A 21,587-nucleotide genomic window follows, 5' to 3' on the forward strand; every position below is an offset into this window, starting at 1 on the left:
AAGCATCCCTATGACCCTTATACCTTTAGCTTTGTTTTCATCCATTTTTAAATTTCTCCTACCACAAGCAGATAACTGTCCTTTATCCCACAGATACCTGACTGCTGTATGCCGAACAATGTTTTTCTTCCACCAAGCTGTAATGCTCAATCATTGCCACTAGAGGGCTGAGGTTTTGCACAGCGATGGTGCTGAGGACACCTCCAAGTTCAAATGTCTTCTGAGATACCCAGAGAAGCTCAGGCAAATGCCAGTGCTGGAAACTTGCTTAAGTGTAAGCAGCCAAGTGCATGCACCTCTGAGCTAGGGGCACTGGAGAAGGACAGAGGCTTCTGTACTGCTGACAGACCCCGTGCAGGTAGTGGCTGAGATCTCTGTGTGGCCAACTAGAGACAGTGGAAGCATTTCAGTCCCTGGGTGAGGATGGTTATGGAAGGCAATGGAGGCTGCCTCACCACTGGGAGCAGCAAACAGTGTGAAACTCTGCTCACTTTCTCTATGAGTGCTCAGCATCTTTTATTTCAGTTTTAAAGATGCAGAAATACACAGGAGGGAGTGAGGTCTCTACCAAGCAAAAACTGTATGCTTACCTTGTGCCTCTCCCCACCATGTTTGATCTGTTCTCTCTTCTCCCACTACCTCCCCACAGCCCTGCTCTGCCCCCTCTCTCCTATGTTACTTTCTTGGGTCTTGCCCTGTTTGGTGTCTGGCCATTGCTTGGTGCTGCAGAGGAGACTCAGCCACCAAGAGGTGGTACACTCACCTCTTGAAGGGCAATCCCCAAAGAAGTGGCAGAGAGACCTGGCTTGGCCTCCTTTCCCCTGGGCCTCTGGTCGGCGTTGTACTGGATTGCATGCCTGTTACAGAGCGTGCTGTGGAAGATGCTGAGCCAGCGGTGCCGAGCGTTTCCATGCTCTCCCGTCACGTGGTGACACTCCGTCTCTGCTCCTGATGTGCTTATTTCCAAAATATGGTGAGTGGTAAGTTTTAGGCCCTGGTCCAATTTGGGGTAATATGTGGAGCAGGCTCAACTTGGAAGGCTGTGCTGTGGCAGCAGGTGCAGCACTCATTGTGACCAGTGGATGTTCACATCTGTTGGAGCCTAGAAACCTAAAGAAAAGCACTTCCAAGCTCCAGTCATGTCCACCACTCCCTACTGCCACTTCCCACCCCACAACATGGAGGAATTTATGTTCTAGTACATTCTCTTTCTCTGGCCATCTTGCTCCAAGGGAATTAATAAGGACCAAAATGGCCAAAGGGCAGGAATCAGTGAGGAGATGCAGTAGAGAAGCATGGGCCATGTTTAATTTATAGGTCGGATCATCTCTTCCCCTTGACAGTATGCAGGCTATTTTGGGCATTGTGCTAGGTAGCCCTTTAGGGAATCCAGTTGCGTTTAATTACATTCGTACTTATTGAGCACCCATTGATCAGTCACAGCAAGCACATAATTATATGGGATATAAAGAGTTAGATAAAGGCCCAGTCCTCAGGGTCTCACGGTCTAAGATAGTAACTCTAACATAAGACAGCAGAGGTTTGCAGTGGAGGTTCAGTTCAAGGTCACGTCTGGGGACATCACAGAGAAGTGGCACTTATATGGGCCTAAGAGCATTTTGACAGATGAAGAGAAAGAGGGATTAGTTCTGCCAACCTAAAGAAAGAACTGAGGCAATGTTAATACAGTTTATCTGAGCCAAGGTTGAGGACAGCTGCCCGGGACACACTTCCTAGTTGCCTTGGGGAGTGCTCCTTTAGGCCTTTGTTACAAGCATGTTGTTTGTTTTTGTTTTGAGACAGTGTCTCACTCTGTCTTCCAGGCTGGAGTGCAGTGGCACAGTCATGGCTCACTGCAGCCTCGACCTCCTGGACTTCAGCAATCCTCCTACCTTAACCTCCCAAGTAGCTGGGACTACGGGGGTGTGCCTCCACACCCAGCTAATTTTTGCATTTTTTGTAGAGACAGGGTCTTGCTCTGTTACCCAGGCTGGTCTCCAGCTCCTGAACTCAAGCAACCCTCCTGCCTCGGCGTCCTAGAGTACTGGGATTACAGGCGTGAGCCACCATGTCCAGCCTATTATAAGCAGGGTTTTAAAGGCAAAAGGGGACAAGCCTGGGCCAATACAAAGTTGTTTGACAGGAGTTCTCACCGATTTACAGAAATAACATTTGTTAGTGATTGGCCCTACACTGGTGAACTATAGAGTATGAGTGCTGGTGTCCAGTGTGTGACATTTTAGGACAATCTGGTGTCAGTTAGCCTAGAGCCCATATAGCACGTGGCCTCAAGAGGAAATGATTTAGTTCAAGAGGGGAATGAGACATGGCTGCTGTCACACATGGACCCATCACTTTTTTTTTTTTTTGAGATGGGGTCTTACTCTGTCACGCAGGCCGGGACACAGTGGTGCAATCTTGGCTCACTGCAACCTTCACCTCCTGGGTTCAAGTGATTCTCCTGCCTCAACCTACTGAGTGGCTGGGGTTACAGGTGCCCATCACCACATCCAGCTCACTTCTGTAATTTTAGTAGAGATGGGGTTTTACCATGTTGGCCAGGCTGGTTTTGAACTCCTGGCCTCAAGTGATCTACTTGCCTCGGCCTCCCAAAGTGCTGTGATTATAGGCGTGAGCCTCTGTGCCCATCCTACAGTCACATTTCAGTGCCTCTCTGGGCTTGATAATTAAAGGGGGTTTGAATTCCTCCGATAAAAAATTTCTTCCTCAGACCAAATAGTGAGAGTATCTTGTGGAAAACCCTTAAGTAGTCTGGCTTGCTTGTCCATGGAGGTGGAACAAGAGTGTCTGACCACCCCCCTGCCTGGGCCTGTGTGTCAGGGTGGTGACTGGGCAGAAGTTGGGACAGCAGTCACTGCCAGGGACTGGGGTCTGTGTGGCCAAGGCTGTGGCAGGAGATTCTTACCTGAGACCAAATGTTCATGATGAGAACCAAAGCGGTAAACTGGGTTAGCGCCCTGTGGAGAAAGTGAAGCCTGGAAACTTGGGAGAATGCGTGTTAACCCTACTTCTGGAGAGGACAGAGGCTGGGACAGAGCCAAGGATATGTGGCTGGGTAGCACAGGGGAGAAGAGAAGGTGGGCTTGGAGCTAGCAGGGCAGAGGGGAGGGGAGGACAGCAGCTGTGGTTCCCAGATCGGCGTAAGGAGCCTGCAGGCACAGGGGCTGGGTGGGCCAGGTGACTGGACAGATAGTGGCAGGTGGGTGAGAACAGAGTTAAAACTCAGCCAGGCTTTGAAACTGTTCTACCTTAGGGTACTGGTTACGGGAATGGGCAGGAATTTTTGGAGACGTATACTCATAAATTCTGTTTCAGGCATGTTGAGGTTCTGGAGGAACCTGGGATGGAAACTGGATCTGGAGCTGGGGAGAGGGTGAAGAACCAGCTGTGTCCAGGTAGGAGTGAAGCAGGCTAGAAAACGTAGTGGGCGCCTGGGCGCAGTGGCTCACGCCTGTAATTCCAACACTTTGGGATTCTTACGAAGACCCTGAGGCAGGCGGATCACCTGAGGTCAGGAGTTTGAGACCAGCCTGGCCAACATGGTGAAACCCTGTCTCTATTAAAATACAAAAATTAGCTGGGTGTGGTGGCAGGTGCCTGTAATCCCAGTTACTCAGGAGGCTGAGGCAGGAGAATTGCTTGAACGCAGTAGGCAGAGGTTGCAGTAAGCCAAGATCATGCCATGGCACTCCAGCCTGGGTGACAGAGTCAGACTCCGTCTCAGAAAAAAAGAAAAAAATGGTAATGGGACCTGTGGGAAGGGATGAGTTTACCAAAGAAAAGAGCACAAAAGGAGAATATTTTCCACTCATTTACTCATACATTAAATGTTTCGTATCAGGTACTGTAATAGGTAGTCTTCATTCTTCAGAGTCATTTAGGAGCAAACTACACTGTTTGGGCTTGGGGAGTTTGCATATTGAGGCGATATTAGAGAAGGATATTGGAATGCTGATTTTGGCCCAATTACTTCCCCCAGTGATGCTTCTGAAGATGGTGTAGACATAAGGAGCAGCCTGTAAGGCCTTGTGAGTATCTTGGTGCACAGCGACCCTGCCTGTTTAGTAAGCAAGATCTAGTCTGGTTCTGCAGTCAGATTGTAACTGTTCCTTCCTGTTGGGGCGAGAGCAAGGAGGTTCTCAGCCCTGCTACAAGCATGAGCTCCAACTACCACTACAAAATCCCCTTTAGCAGTGAGGGAAATAGAAGACCCAGAAGGTATGATTTATCTTGAGTTGTGAAGGATCTACCACCATTTGTTCCTAGAATTTCTTCCTCTCTGAATCCCGGGCTTCTTCAGCCAGCCCATCAGTGGTGGCTCTTTCCTTATTTATGAAGCTCACCAGTTGCACTAGGCAGACTGAGGGACCCCCAAAGATGTTCATGTCCTAATCCTTGGAACCTGTGACTATTACATCTGCAAAGTCCCTTCTGCCATATAAGGTGATTAAGTCAAGGGTTTCAAGATAGGGAGATTATCCTGGATTATCTGGGTATGGCCAGTGTAATCACAGAGGTCTTTATAGGTGACAGAGGGAGGCAGGAGAGACGGAGGAAGAGATGTGACATCAGAAGCAGAGGTCAGGAAATGCCGGTGGTCTCCGAGAGCTGGAAAAGGCAAGGAAACAGCTTCTCCCCTAGGGCTTCCAGAAGGAAGTAAGCCCTGCTGACACCTTGATTTTAGCTCTCCAAGACCATTTTGGACTTCTGACCTCTAGAACTGTAGGATAATAAACAGTGTTGCTTTAAATTACTGAATTTGTCATAATTTATTGTAGCAGCAGTAGGAACTAATACACCTAATTTCCAGCACAGAGCCTGTTATGCAATAGGTGCTCAGTTTAATTTATTAGATGAATTGTGAATCCCATATTTAACTCTAAGCCCCAAGTAGGGCTCTCTACAGTGGTTTTTGAAATCTACTTGGCTTCATTTGGATAGCTAGAAACTTGGGGAAAACTTTGCCCAAGCAAAGAAATCCCAGCGGTTCCTCCTCTGTACATTGCAAAATGATCCATTCTCCAGTCCAGTTTACCAAATGCAGGGTCTGCCTGGGCCAGTCCACCAAATGCAGAGTCTGCCTGGGCAGTATTTACACCTGTGAGGACTGACTTTATTGCTTTGTGTCTAGCTTGCCCTTCACTGCTTGTATAATCTCTCTGTTGTAAATCCAAATCGAGGAGAGTGTGTGCAGGCTTAAACAGCCAGGCAGAAAGACAACTGCACTAAATTGTTCTTAACAGAATCTTAGAGGTCTTTGAAATAGCAGGAATTTTGAAATAGCAAGCTGTGATTTCTGCCTTCAAGGGTGGTAGGTGTTACGCACAATTATCTACAAAAATGCTCTTCCTCAGGTGCCAAGTGTTGTGTGTCAAGTGCAGGAGCTGAAGTTCTGCATTACATGTGGCCTAAGGGTGATAACAGTGACCGATTCTCCAACAGCAGGCCTCTGGCCACACTGGCCACACCCTTAACTAGCTTTTGAGGCTGGGGAGCATCTTCAGGGTTGGCTTGGGAGACTGAATAACCTATTCCAGGCTGAGGATGGAATCTCCACTGTGAAGACTGAGGAGTATGGGGCCAGGGCACTCTGTCTAAGTAGCATTTTTCCTCGGGATAGAAGTTTCTCTGGACTCGATCAAGCAGGGGGGGTGAGTACATACTTCCTGGAGGTTGCACAAATGAACCAATTTGATTTTAAATATTAATACTTGGAGTAAAGCTTATGGAGGCCAACATGCAAATTTATGTAAAAGAATGTGCAAATAAACACCAGAGCCAAGTGCCTGGCTCTGTTCCCTCACACAGGATAGCAGCCCCTGACCTGGCTGACCTTGCGTTTAGTTCTGTTCTTGGCTCTGGGACTTTGGGGCTGTTGTGTTGGCAAAACTTGGTGGGGGTGGAGGGGTGAGCAGTGGAGTGAAGGACTGCTCCAATTTAAACATCCGCAACAACAAAAGTTGTTTTAGCAAATTGGCATGCTGTTCATAAATGGCTTTCTATGTGCATGAGGATTTAGAGGCTTTACAAACTCTCTTTTTGGGAGTAAAAATCAGGAAAGATTCATCAGAACCCAGCTCCTGAGAGGATGACAGGGGAGAAGACTCCTTGGGTCTCTAGTGAGCCCCTGTTGTTGCTGCTGGAATTCAGGCAAAGCTCCTCACAAGGCTGGTTAAGATCTGGACTCCTTGGGCAAGGGGAAAGGAGGTGAGTACAGAGCGCAGATGCTCAGTGTAGACACTGGCTTGATGGGGTCTTTTGGAGCAAGTGCTCAGTTTTCTGTGTGCTTTTTCACATGGGGAGGCTCAGTTTCCAGTAGATGGTGGGCTGGAGTGAAAGTCAGAGACGGAAAGAGGGACACGGACATACACACACACCCCCGAGCCCCAGTGAACATCGAGCCTAGTGCAGTGGGCAGCTGTTTCTATGATGTGGTTAATTTAGTGAGAAGTAGAGAGTTTGTAGTAACCATAGAGTTAGAAAAGCAGGGAAATGAAAAAGAAAACAATGGCAAAATAGTGTGGGGAGTATTTTCCTGATTATAGGGGAAAAAATCACTTGTGAAAATACAAACAGTACAGGAATAAGGAAACTAGGTAATAAGGTAACCTCTGTTAGCGTTCTGGTAACTGTACTTTCATGTGTCTTTTTACGGACGCACATGCATAATTTTACATAATCAATATGGTACATCACACATTCTGGTTTTCTTTACCATCACTTTAAAAAAGTTGTAGTTTTTGTTGCTGTCATTGCTTAACTCTTTCCTCCAACCACCGTCCCCTTCATCCTCAGGGTTGCTGGTGTTAGCAGCCTGGTGTATATCCTTCATTTGTTTCTTTGTATTCATGTAATCTTACATAAACACTAATGCTTTTTAGAGTATGTCTTGATTTTGGTTTTGCACATCTGCATCTTGCTTTTCTCACTGAATAATGGCTCAGGGAGTCCCTCTGAGTTAATTGGTAAAGGTCTAACTCAGAGCTGCGTAATATTCCAAATTTAGATGTGTCACTGTTTATTCAATCATGCTTTTATTGATTAGACTTTATGTGTTTCTAGTTTTTTGTGATCTCAGACAGTACCTGGGCATATATTCTTACCTAGTGGTATCTATTTCAATGGGATAAATCCTCAGGGAATTGCCAAGTGAAGGATATATGTATTTTTATTAATAATAGATATTATTAGATTGCTTTCCAAAGACTTTATCAGTTCACATTTTCACCAGCCATGGCTGGGGGCTCCTTTTCCCCTGCTTCCTCAACAGTAACTTATCACAAAACTTTTTTCAATCTGTTAGATATAAAATGATATGTCCTTGTCACCCTTGTCATACTTCCTAGCCAACAGTGAGGGTGAGAAACTTTCATAACATTATTGACCTGTTGGATATTCTTGCAAAGCAGGAATATTGGCCTGGGATTTCGACCTGGGATTTCTGGGTTTTAAGGGATGGCAGGTAACGGGCCTTGTGACCTCTCCCAGACCCTTCTTCCCTGTGTGCTGCCTCTGGTCAGAGGCATGACCAGGTGGGAGCAAGCAGATCTATATGGTGGACTGGGGTAACTTTAACATTCCTGGACTGGGACTGGACATAAGGTTGGGGAGTATAACCTGGCTGCATTCCAAAGAGGCTACGGAGTGGTCTGTGCACAAGAGCTAACAGGTTTGATAAGTTTAGCAGGCAGGACTCAGACCTGGCAGTAGGGAAGTGCTATTGAAAGTTTGGTTGGCAGAAGTGTCCATTCCAAGCAGTCAGTCAGCTTGCTGTCAGCTAGACTCGAATCAGTTGATTAGTGTAGTAAGAAAGGGAGTGAGGTAAGAAGAGGGGACTTAAGGCCCCTTAGGAGGGGGGTAGGCAAGAGCTAAGTGGAGCGTTGGGCCCCCGATAGGTGTTCCAGATATGGCGAGCTAGTCCTCTACTGGGTGGGCGGCTGGGGATGGAGCCTGGCTGCACATACCACATAAAAGTAGAAGGAGTAGGAAGGACAGCAAGGGGGCTCCACAGATGCCAGGGCTCATTTCTGGACTTCCAGAAACCAAGCCCACGGAAGCAAAACTAAATCCAGGTTGCACAAATTGGTGGGGCTCAGGCTGCTAATTTGTTTTCTGTCTCTGGTGAGGGTTGGCACAGCACACGTGGGCTGCTTCTCTCTGCCTAAGCCCACATGTGAGGGTCTCAGCAACTCTAGCTGCACAGGTGTTCAGAGGGTGAAGGTATTGGGAATGCGGCAGGAGCACAACTCACCGGAAATTCCCAGCTGGTGGAAGGCCACTGGAAGACCAGCTGGAGGAAGGGGGCACATTTTGTGCCAGCCCAGGTGTGTCACTAGCTGAGGTTTGGTAACTAAACTAAATTATTGATTAGGCTACATATTCCTTGCCAACCATTTTTTGGCTCTCATTTTTCAAACTGGGAGGACCTCATCATTAAAAGACTGTAGTGGCTCATGCCTGTAATACCAGCACTTTGGGAGGCTGAGGCGGGCGGATCACTTGAGGTTGGGAGTTTGAGACCAGCCTAACCCACATGGTGAAACCCCGTCTCTACTAAAAATGCAAAATTAGCCTGGTGTGGTGGCGCACACCTGTAATGCCAGCTACTTGGGAGACTGAGGTAGGAGAATCACTTGAACCCGGGAGGCAAAGGTTGCAGTGAGCCAAGATCGCGCCATTGCACTCCAGCCTGGGCAACAAGAGGGAAACTCTGCCTCAAAAAAAAAAAAAAAAAAAAAAGCAACTGTAGTTTATTAGACATTTCATCTAAATTTTATGTTTTTCTTCCTTAAATTTTGGAATCTGTGTTTCTCAGTCTGGTGTTTTAGATGAGGAGCAATGGGGTTTCGGGTATTTCTGTATTTTTATTGATCATTTTTTACATACTTCTCCTGTGAAGAAATCTATTAAGGAAAATACAAGACTTTGCAATCTCTCTTTAGTATTCACTCTGTGAACTGGTGAAGCTGTACAAACTCAATATAAACTCTCAGTTATTATTGCTTTTTAAAACTACCTGAAGAGTCAGTATGGCCTCCTATATCCCTTTTGAACAAAGGAAGGCAGCTGGGCCTTAGCCTCTCTTCCTTTAAAGAGTTTAAGGCCGGGCATAGTGGCACACACCTGTAATCTTGGCACTTTGGTAGGTCGAGGCAGGCTGATTGCTTGAGCGGGGAGTTTGAGACCAGACTGGGCAATATGGTGAAACCCTGTCTCTACTAAAAAATGAAAAAAATTAGCTGGGACTGCAGGCATGCACTACCACACCCAGCTACTTGGGAGGCTAAGGCGAGAGGATCACATGAGCCTGAGAGGTTGAGGTTGCAGTGAGCTGTGATTGTGCCACTGTGCTCCAGCCTGGATGACAGAGTGAGACCCTGTCTCAAAAAAAAAAAAAAAAAAAAAAAAAAAAAAAAAAAAAAAAAACGATTTGGCTGGATGCAGTGGCTTATGTCTGTAATCCCAACACTTTGGGAGGCCAAGGCGGGTGGATCACCTGAGGCCAGTCTGGCCAACATGGCGAAACCCTGTCTCTACTAAAAATACAAAATGAGCCGGTTGTGGTGGCGCACACCTGTAATCCCAGCTACTTGGAAGGCTGAGGCAGGAGATCACTTGAACCCAGTGGGTGGAGGTTGCATTGAGCCAAGATCACACCACTGCACTCCAGCCTATGTGACAGAGCAAGACTCCATCTCAACAATAAAAAAAGATTTTAAGTTGCTTTTGAATAGCCCAGATGCATGCCTCCTTGCTGTAGAGTTGGGTTTTGTTTGTTTCTTTAATAAAGAAGATATTCTGTATGCTGATATACAACTTTTTCTTCCTTTCTTTGGTCATAAACTAGGTGTGACCTCAGTAGACACTGATTTTAGCCACTGTTGATGCCTACTTCTAAAGACTGAATCAGCAAATGCCTTGCAGAATTTAATTGGCTATACACAATAACTCCATACAGCAGGTCACTTCCTTTAGTTACTTAGGGACACACTTTGCAAATCATTCATTCTGGAGAATTCATTAAGAAGCTGTATTGCTCAAAGCCAGATACTCTACAGGAGCATTACCGAGATTTTTAATAAAAAAAACCTCTGCTTAATAACTAATAACGAGTAGTACCTGCTTTGAAACTTTTCTAGGCCAAACTAATTCCAATCCCCGTGGTGTAGAATGTTGAAAACTTTGATTGGCCATCCCTTTACATGCTGGAATATATCCAGAGTCTTTAGGAAATACAACTTGACCTAACCTTCAGGTCTCTCGTTGGCTCATGTACCTGTTAGGGTCCTGTTAGAAAACAGATTGCACATGCAAAGGGGGCAGTTGAGGAAAGTTTGATGAAGGGATTATTTACAGAGGAGGTACAGGGTTAAGAAATCAACAGGGATGATGTGGCACCAGGATCTAGCAACCCATGAAGCTGTTACCACTCCTAGGTGTGAAGGGGTGAGGGGAGGAGGCTGAACTTCTTGGGAGAACTTCTTGGGAGCTGCAGTGGGTGAGGCTGTCTTCTGAAGGAGCTAGGGCCTCATGTGGAGAGGTAGAGACACTGTGAAGCCACAATAGCAGGAAGGGAACTGAGCAATAGGTGCCCTAATAAGATCCTTCAGCTGATTGTGTCTTCAGCTGATGCATCCTGTTGGCCTAATGTAATGGGAAGCAAGAGGGCAAGGAAGGCCAGATGTTGCATTCTTCAGAGCCTACCAGGGCCATAGGCAGGGTGGAGAAGGGTGAGGAGGGATTTGGAAAGGTAAATGGAGGCTTTTCAGCACAGTTAACTTTTGGGCTGAAGGAAAATGGACATGCAAGTAGGAGGGAGAATCCTAGTTAGACTCCTCGGTTTTCACAAGTCATTGTCAATGTCACTGTCAGTGTAGTGGGCTTCCAAGCTACAGGGAGCCACTCCTAATGAGCAATACAGAACACTGCAGTCTAGGCCTTTTCTGGAGAACCTCACCTCCACTTTTTTTGTTCTCCAACTTTCCAAACACCTAGTGTTAGCAAAACACCCAGGGGTCCATTGCTCGCTGCATGGAAAGCCAATTACTGAGACAATAAGTTATTGCCAAGGAAGAAGCCTTTTTATTAGGGTGACATCAATCAGAAAGATGAGAGATCAGTTCCAAACCCATCTGTCTCAGCTGACTAAAATTGGAGATTTGTATAGTGGGGAAAGAGTGTAGCTATGCATGGGAAAGCATGAATTAGGGAGGTGTAGTATGGAAGCAAACATGAAGGACACGGGGAATGCCGTCTCATTGGATGTGGTGATTTTTGTGAGTTTCAGCTTCTTGTCTGATGATCAGCTTCCTAAGGAAGGAACTCAGATGAGACAAATGTAAATTTCACATTTTAAGACCCAGGAATGTCAACTTCCATGTTTATTCAAAAAACCAGAAGCCTCATTTCTGTTGAACAGTTGGGGCAGTTTCAGCCCCTCCCCTTTCTATTGATCAATTCCTCAATCATGGGGAATCTGACCATCAATCCTGGATGCTTTCTGCCGAGGAAGGTGGTTGTGGGATCATGAGAGGGAATGAAAGCATTGCACTTATAATGGGAAATACTCAAAGTACCTGGTTGGCATCTGGCGCATTGGAAGACCATGATCTGTGTACTTTTATTTTGCTTTTTGACCAACATTTGAGGCCACATTGAACTAAAGTGATTAATAGCATAGATAAACCAAATTTTAAAATAGCAGAGAATATGGAGTGGGTCTACTGGGGAATCCAAGAGAACAATCCTAAGCCTACCAAAAACGTCTTCCTGATTCATTACATCCCACATGCGAAAAGCTAGGGTCTGGGGGAGAACAATGACCTGAAAAGTGCATGTTCCCTTTATGATTTCTTATCTAGGATCTTTGGCTGGGTGTAAGGGTGGCGGGGGTTGGGGTGGGGTGGGGGGCTGTGTTCACAAGACTGTGACTATTTACTCCAGAGGGATCCCAGAGGGACTGACTGGTTTTACCCAATCTGTGCTGGCTAACTTGACAGATGAGTGGGTGGTCAGCAGCGTTTCAAAAGGCCTGACTTATCGTGCTTGTGGCGGGTCTTCAGCCTAGTGGGATTTCCAGGTCTTCAACCAGACTTGATCCTCCAGTTTCAAAGAGTGGAGAGGCACATCTGTAGGGAACTGGAGCTTGTTGGAAGCAAGCTCAGAGACAGTAGTTAATATATTTCTTAATTATTTTATATATGATCTAGAGTCTAGGAGTTGGAGAAATGGTCTTCCATACATTTCGAAGGGACTAAGAGCCAGCCCACTTCTGGGAGCTACTTGTATCTTCAGCAGGGCAAGAGGCAAGACCTTTTCCTAGACAAGATTTGTCTCTTGGCAACTGGAGTCCCCTTGGTTACAAGTTGGTTCATTCAGTTGATGGGGGGCTTAAGACTTTGTTTATACTTTGGTCTCTTTTGGTCTCGATATGCCAGAGGCAACATTAATGGCCAAGCTTTTATTTTGTCCCATATCACTGCCAGGGTAGTATGGCTACTGGCCCTGGGCCCATCCTGTCCTTCATTAGGACACCTATGGCCAAGACTTACAGCCAGTTAAATGTTCTAGGCCAGACAGGAATGGAGGTGAGCACACACTCCTTAGACCTTAAATCAATGTAAGAGCCAAAACCCCAAAGCCAAAAAATAAGGTTAATATGCCTGTCATCATAAAGCCAGTCCCCTACGGTTTGCATACAAAGCATATATTAAGCCATAAACTCAGAACACCACAAGTAGTTTTCAAATTCTGGAGAAATAGGGTAGAGAGAGAGAGAGAGAAATATGCTTCAAATTTTATTGATGAGAGTTCATTTCACTCAATTGTTAAAGGCTACAAATAGCTCAAAAGAAAAAGTGTTCTTGACTCTGAAAACCAAAACCCAAACAATCAGAAATATTTCAAATAAAAGACATAATAAAAAGTTATTTCAGTCCTCTACTAGTTCAGTCCATGCAATTAGTCCTGTTCTGCTTGATATTGGGCCAGTAATCCTCAAGAACTCATCAGCCCTCCAACAAGAGTCCTGGAAGTTTTCTCTCTAATCCAGTGGCACAATCTCCAAAGTTATCAGAAATCTGCATTCAAGAGTCCTTTTCATGAACTCCCCTAAAGAAGCAAGTTTTTGACTGTAGCTGATTATAAACTGGTTTTTGAGAAGAATCAAAGTAAAACAATTGTGGACGACAAAAGTCTTAGGACAGTCATGGTTGAGGACACAATTGACAAGGAAGATTGGTTATTTCTGTGGCATGCAGCAGTTTAAGATAATCATAGTTATTACTGATAACATATACTAAGATCAGAAATTTGGGAATCTCATATGATTTTGGAATATACAACAATAATACATTTATATAAATATAACCCAAAGAAAGTTAAACATTTAGTATATGACAATGCTTTGTATATAATTTTAACATACCAAATAAGCCTAATACGTCTCTCTTGGAATTCAAGGGACCCTAATAGCTAAAAAATTAGTTTTTGGTCAAAAAGACTGAATTTATTTATTTATTTGTTTATTTTTGAGATCAGGTCTTGCCCTGTCGCCCAAGCTGGTGTGCAGTGGCATCGTCATGGCTCACTGCAACCTCAATCTCCCTGGCTCAAGTTGTCTTCCAACCTTAGCCTCTCAAGTAGCTGGGACTACAGGTGTGTGTCACCATGCTCAGCTAATTTTTGTATTTTTTTGTAGAGGTGACGTTTTGCCATGTTGCCCAGCTGGTCTTGAACTGGGCTCAAGCAATCAGCCTGCCTTTGCCTCCCAGAGTGCTGGAATTACAGGTATGAGCCCCTGTGCCTGGCCAAAAAGACTGAATTTAAAACTTGAAATTTATCAAATATCAGAGGTTTAATACACCTGATTTCACAAAATAGGGTCACAGTCACTATAGAATAGTCTTTCATTTAGCCAGAATGATAGTTCAAATATTAAAAAAAAAAAAACAAACCCTGACCTTTACTTTTGATAGGAAATCCACTTTGCCAAATAATAAGACAACAAAGACAGCGTGGGGCCAACTAAACCTGTCTCTCTCTCCCGTCTTTTTTTTTTTTCCTGCAGCTAACTCAAAAGGTAAACAGAAATCTACTACCTCTTATTAATATTATACATTTTGTTCAAAAGAGAAAATCGAATTTACCTCTATATAGTGTATTATTAATGTTAAAGCTAAGTTCAATAAAACCTTATAAACAATTTTATCTAATTTTAATCAATTTGACATTTACATAAACCTTTTATAACCTTTTATAATTTTCTATTAGAGCAGATCAGTGCTTCAAGAAAATCTTTTTATTCTGACACAGAGGCCCAGATGCTGGTCTTGCATCAGTGTGCTTTTGATATTAATGTTTAGTTTTTAGAAAGACAACTAATTTTACTCCTCAAAATTGGCCTTGTCATCTCACGTGCCCACCTCTTCTGCTATAGTCCCTGGGCCTAGAGGGATTGAATAGTTTTAATTTCTGGCCCTGTGTCTCATGAAAGCAGTTTGTTTTGTCACCCTTTCCTGGGTCTGCAGACGAGGCTTTGACAGGTGTCAGTGTTTAGGATGTAGCAGAAGTTGGTGCCTTTTTCAGACCCAGGAGTCAATGCCCTGTAACTTAATAGCACAAGGACTTTAAAAATCAATACGGAAAGTTACATGGATGTAAAAACCTTAATTCTTTTAAATTTTGTTTTTCCTAATTAATCAAAAACTTGATGAGATAGAAATTCTCTTAGTAAAATGTAAAATCTGCTTCTTGGGTCAGTTACCAAAAGGCAAAGAAAGACCTTCTGCAGCGTGATTGCTTCTCCTTATGGGAAGCTCACTTAGATAACCTGAAAGCCCAACCTGATGAGAAAAGAGTACTTGAATTAATCAGACACGGGAAGAGTATGTCCAGGGTCATGAGTGAACCTTATAAAGGCAACAGGAAAGTGGGAAACTAGTACTTTGAGCAGGGGAACAGCATGAGAAGTTTGCCAGTTACATGGAACAATTCAGACATAATCAAGAAAAGCCAAGAGTACAGAATCAAGTTATACTGGAAGAAAACATCGCTTTTCTAGACCTTACAGATAAACATTTCAGCATCAGGCCACTACAGTAGTTAGAACTAGAGGAAAAACATTAAAAGAGCTAGCAAAAAAGTTGAAGGAGAGAGTTAGCATCTCAGGCCTTTTCATGGGGAGAAAAAAGCTGAAAGCAGCAAGACACATTCTAAGACATGAATGTGAGAAGTTTTCAAAAAGAAACAGTATAGAATGAAAATCAAAACCTGTTGTGATTTTATTAAGAGCAAATTGATATTTTAAGGAAAATTTTTTCTAACATAGGAGACCAATCTTGACTTTTCCACCTCTCTCCCCTACTGACTGGTTCCTTTCTACCTTGTTTCATAAATAACCTTTCCAAGTCCATAATTTAACCTTTAGATAATGTATTAACCCGTTTTCATGCTGCTGATAAAGACATACCTGAGACCCGGCAATTTACAAAGGAAAGAGGTTTAATTGGACCTACAGTTCCACATGGCTGGGGAAGCCTTGCAATCATGGTGGAAGACAAGGAGGAGCCAGTCACATCTTACACAGATGACAGCAGGCAAAGAGAGAATGAGGAAGACAAAAGGCAAAAGTGGAAACCCCTAATTAGATCTCGTGAGACTTATTCAATACCACGAGAACAGTGTGGTGGAAATCACCACCATAATTCAATGATCTCCCACTGGGTCCCTCACATGGGAATTATGGGAGTGTAATTCAAGATGAGATTTGGGTGGGGACACAGCCAAACCATATCAGATAACTTCTGAATTAAACAAAAGTATTATTTTTCTCAATAAGAACACATCTTCTTTGGCACATTTTACATACAATTTTTTTTCAAGAAAGAATGCACTGAACACATTTGCATTTCTTTGTTTTAAAGCAAATGGCAAAGACCCAGCTTACCAACTTTACTTTTTTAAAACCCAAGCTTAACATTGCATGTTTAAACAATTGTCAAGACCTACTAAATTGCCAGCATTTATGCACAAGTAGAAAACATACTTAATTTATATTAAGCCAGAAGTATATTACCATTAATGCATTAATATCTTTAACTACTAAACACTGAAAAAAAAATGAAATTGTTTCTATAGAAGGCTTGTCCTGGCAATGTTAATGTCATAGCAGGCTGACACTGCTTGGCTCACGTTTCCAGACATGATGGAAAAGCAGATCCGTGCTGGTGTTAGTGTATACTCTTGTCTTACCACTGAAGAGTCAAGACTCACCTTGGAGTATGTTTAATAAGAAAGCAAGTGCATATAGAGATTTACATCAATTTTTAAAACAAAAAGTCCTATTTTGTGGTCCCAACAATAAACTCAAAAGTCTATGACAAATAGGAGCTCTGAGAAGCTCTTTATAAATACTTTAGGTACAATTATACTGAAAGTCGAGTTCATTGGATATCTTCAAAAGCTGTTTTTGTTAATCCTTAAATGGTGCTTGTTATAGTTTAACATTTCTGTTAGGTGCGTGCATTGAATTCCTGGTTATCCAAGTGCAGCTGCTGCTCCTCACCATGTATCGTTAAGGACTTTAACTGACCCTCTTCTTCAAATTCTGCTCTTTCTTGACCATTCTTGACAATCTTTTTTAGTAATTTTTCTGCCGTTAATGATTTCAGTAGAAGTTGATACACATTTGAAGTTGCCTATCCTACGACCACCAAATGATGTGGAAGAGAATGAAATGAGTCCCCCATGACCTAGTGACCAGAATGAAGTAAATCCTGTATCAAAAGAAGAAAATCCACTTCCAAAATATGGAAATCTGCTGAGAAAAACAACCCATTCCTCAGCTTCTGCTCTCTTGGGGACCCCTTTGATTCCCAAAAAAGTCCTCAAATAAGTTTTCAAAGTAGTTGAATGAAAATGGGTCCCTTCCACCAAAAAATTCCCTGAAGACATCATCTAGGTTATGAAATGTGATGCTAAACTCAAATGACTGTCAAAATGACTTCCGCCGCCTCTCCTACCATTTAATCCTCCTTCTGGTTTAATATAAATTAAACTGTCTTATTTTCTAGCGTCTGATACCACCTCACATGTCTCAGCTACTTGTTTGAATTTTTTCTCTGCTGCTACTTTTTTTTTTTTGAGACAGAGTCTTGTTCTGTCGCCCAGGCTGGAGTGCAGTGGCACGATCTCGGCTCACTGCAATCTCTGCCTCCCGGGTTCACGCCATTCTCCTGCCTCAGCCTCCTGATTAACTGGGACTATAGGCGCCTGCCACCACGCCTGGCTAATTTTTTTGTATTTTTAGTAGAGACGGGGTTTCACCGAGTTAGCCAGGATGGTTTTGATCTCCTGACCTTGTGATCCGCCCGGCTCGGCCTCCCAAAGTGCTGGGATTACAGGCGTGAGCCACTGCGCCCGGCCTTCTCTGTTGCTTCTTTATTCTCAGTATTTTTATCTCGGTGCCACTTCAGTGCCAGTTTCTGATATGTCATTTTAATATCCTCCAGTAAGGCTTGTCTACACGCCTAGAACTTCATAGTAATCCACCATGTTTTATCAGATTGTTGGAACAGGTCAAAGGACGTGGGCAACTGGCGGGAAGCAGGGTAGGTGGGGCAGCAGCATGGCTGTGTTGGGTCTGTGGCCTAAAATTATATATTAGCTAGAATTCCTATTCTTAGTAACCTTAAATTTGAGTGACAATCTGGGAAGCAAGTAATTCTGAACTGTCTATCAGATGTTAGCATTTTATAGGTAAGAACATTCCATAATGTTTTACAAAAACATGTTTTGCCTATATTATAACCCTTTCTTAATTGGAAATGACTCATACATCTAGTGAGCATCCAAAATAACTTCAAGATTTTAAATTACGTAGAAAGTTCACCTATAGCAATTATCCCATTTACATTTCACTCATTTTTAGCAGTTTATCTAGATTACGTATGAGAGCTGAGATATTAGACAGAGCTAGTCATTATTTCCTTGTTAATTATTTTTATAACCTGTGCATATTAAGTGCTCACTCAAGAACCTGAAATAAATGGGTATTTTCACCAATAACTCAGAAGATTCAGCTCTTTCTATTAAACTAATGGTATTAGTCTTACTTATCAAAAAAATCACACAAAGGTCATTTTGTTTTGGCTGGGTTTATAGTTTTACAACCTTCTGTGCCAAACTCTAACACTTTAAAATATCTAGCAGAGACAAATATAAAGCCCAGAAAAAAATATGTTGACAATGCTGAAGACATTTCTATTTTAATCTTACCAATAATTTTAAAGCCAGCTTATTTAGAATTTACTTAAGTCACATGAACTTGAAAAAGTCTTGGACTTATTTACTTAATTTATGAGTTCCTTTTTATTTATAAACCAATTTGGTACCATGTAAAGACAACACATGATATCTAGACACATATGTACACATATAAACAAAGATCCAGTAGCTTTTACCTTGGAATTCTAGCCATGAGATAGCAGTGCAAACTCACCGGTTTATGAACATGTTCATGTGGCTGAATTTTGCCCTGGTAGGTAATCCAGTGAAGGCTATGAGCCAAAATTTTGGGTTAAGCAGTTTCCATGGCAGTTTGATTTTTAAAGGCCAAACCTATCCAGACTCCAAAGAACACTGGGGCCAAGCAGCACCACAGAAGAACATCATGTATGAGGTTGGCGCAAAAATAATTGTGGTTTTTGCCATCTGAAAGCAGTGGCAAAAACCACAATTACTTTTGCACCAACTTAATACTAATGAGTCCTGATCCTTTTTAGATGAGCAACATACAAGCCTGGATACAAAGGAACTCTGACCCAGTTTCCCATTTAACAGTAAAATGAATCCAATTGTAAGACAGCCCTACGATTCAAAGACCTTCCAAGATGAGATGAGATCAGCAGTTTGGGGTGGTATGGGTATGGCTGTAGACTTTCCCTTGCTCTCTTGGCCCATAACTACATTCATACCAACCTAAAGGATGCATCCAAGCAGGCTGCACTGTGGGATTGAACCTCGACCTCCCACAGCTATGTCAACATGCACACAATCACCAATACACAATCCAACTACAGCAGCACCCATCATGCCCCAAAAGTGTCCAAACCGAAATAATTGGGGTGCTTTCCTCTCTTGGTTGGGCTTGTTCAATCTGCAAATGGAAATTTCTTCAGAATTCCCAAAATTGAGAGGAGCAGTTGCCACTGTTTGGACCCACAAAACATACTTGTCCGGACACAGATGTTTATACACACCAACAATTACTAACAGGTCCCAAGAGTGTCCAAACAAATAGTTGGAGGGCTTGCCCCTCTGTTGGTTACACTTGTTCAACCTGCAAATGGAAATTTCTTTGGAATTCCCAAAATTGAGCCATTCCCCTCGTCTGGTACCCACAAAAGACACTCATTTATCCAGATGCAGATGGCAAATTTCAAAGGCTGTTCTTCATAGGCAATCAGAAATGCAGTAGAGGCCACAGTGACAGAGTCAAAGAGAGACTGAAATCCACCTCCAGCCAAAAAAGGGCCAGGCAGCTGCTTAGGAGGGCTTCTGAAACTCTCCTGGCCCACGGCTGCAGAGCCATGAACAAGGCCTTCTGGTCAAGGAACCAAAATCTGTTTCTGAAATGCCAGGGGTTTGATCTAGTCCTGTTGCTTGCTGCATAGAAAACCAATTACTGAGACAATGACATTGCCAGGGATGAAAGCTTTATTTGGGTGATGTCAGCCAGAGTGATGGGAAATTGTCTCAAATCGATTCCTCTCAGCCAATTAAAATTGGGAGTTTATATAGTGGGGAAGAAATGCAACCACGTGCAGGAAAATGGGAATTAAGGAGAGGTATGGAAGCAATCATGATGGGTGAGGGATCTGGCATCTCACTGGATGTGGTGGTCTAGTGAGTTTCAGTTCCTTGCCTAAGGATCAGTTTTCTGAGGAAGAAACTCAGATAACACAAATGTAAGTTTCCAGTTGTAAGACCATGGAGGGTCAATTTCCATGTGTGTTCAAAAAACCATCAGCATAAGTTCTATGGGCAGTTGGACTGGTTTCACTAGTTGTGATTGATGGAAGATGACTGAAGCACATTCAAAATTTGGACCACATTGCCTTGTCTTGCCTCTTCCATCATATATTTTTGCTGGGTCATATTTAGTATTCAGTTCTTAGTCATTATTGAGGGATGCTACAACAAACAGTTTAATGCCTATTGCTGTGTGTGCTATGGGGGTGCACTATTCTCCATTGTAGTTAAAATATGTACAGAAAATAAATAACTTTTAAATGTGAGTTTGGGGAATAGTTTGTTTCCCCTGAGGAACTGGTATCCTTTTTCTTTATGGACATGGGCAGCTAAGTAACTGATTTCTCTTTCCACTTCAGCTTCTGGGAAACTTATTTTTAATTTTAATTTTATTTTAGAGACAAGGTCTCACTCTGTCCCCCAAGCTGGAGTGCAGTGGTGCAATAATACCTCACTGCAGCCTTGAACTCCTGGGATCAAGTGATTCTCCTGCCTCAGCCTCTTGAGTAGCTAGGACTACAGGTATGCACCACCACACCTGGCTATTCTGGGAAACTTAGATCCAAATTTTCAAGCCAATGAATTTGGCTCTTCGGGGGCCCTGTGGTCTTGGTATCTCTCTCTGTCCTACCTCTGTATCTTCCTGGGTCTAATTTTTATTTTCAATTATTTTTCCCTATTTTGTGTATTTCTGATAAACCAACTGAAATAATTTTTTATAAGGTAGAGTATTACACACTCTTGAGTATGTATACATTCAGTTAGTTAATTAGTAGGTCTTGGACAGCATGGTCTGGATGGAGATTCTGAGTCCTGGGACCTGCTGTGTGATGGATAGACATGTGACTGAGCCTCAGAACTGCCCTCTTGTACACTGGATACTCCCAGGCTTTATCTTTAGTGAAGAGATAACTTGCCCTTAAGCACACTAGGAAGACAGTCTGGGGTAGAGAAGGAGCTAACCTACTTTATCTGAATGAAGAACTGAGTGAGTTGCTGTGATCAGCTAATGAAGGATTTATGAAAGCATTTTGAAAAGTTTAAAACATTTTATATTTGCTCATTTAACATTTATTGCAAGCACTGGGCCAAGGATATGAAGATGGGTAAACTCATTCATTCATTCTTTCAATAGATACTTATTGAGTAACCACTGTGTGCCTTGCCCTGATCCAGGTGCTTGGAATGCAGCAATGAGCAAAACAGTGTCTACTTACCTGGAGCAGTACCTCTTGCAATCCTTGAGGCACTTGTAACCTAGTGGGATTCTTGGTATGTGTTCTTTGCATTCTTTGCATCTACTCATATGTGGTGGGACTCACTTATGAGATCAAAGCTGTGTTTTATATTTAGGGCTTATGGACCTAAGTTACGGCATGGAAGATGTTTGTATTTGCAAAGAGATTTACAGTTCCTCCCTCCCCACTCCCTTTTTCCCAGTACCGTGGAATGATATAGGTAGGAGTCAATAGATTTAATGATAAGCCCAAGGATTCTGTCTGTAGATTCCTGAGGAGCCTAGTGTGCTAGGGATG

General features: G+C 43.2%; 1 protein-coding gene and 1 pseudogene across 11 annotated transcripts in view; one reads left to right on the top strand and one right to left on the bottom strand.

The window, feature by feature from the left end:
• The window catches only part of CNIH3 (cornichon family AMPA receptor auxiliary protein 3), a 372,243-nt gene that overhangs the window by 247,391 nt on the left and 103,265 nt on the right, over positions 1-21,587 (top strand). The window lies entirely within an intron of this gene.
• On the bottom strand, positions 16,533-17,574 carry LOC104662454 (annotated as a pseudogene).

The sequence above is a fragment of the Rhinopithecus roxellana genome, chromosome 8 (assembly GCF_007565055.1).
Source record: "Rhinopithecus roxellana isolate Shanxi Qingling chromosome 8, ASM756505v1, whole genome shotgun sequence".
Lineage (NCBI taxonomy): Eukaryota > Metazoa > Chordata > Mammalia > Primates > Cercopithecidae > Rhinopithecus > Rhinopithecus roxellana.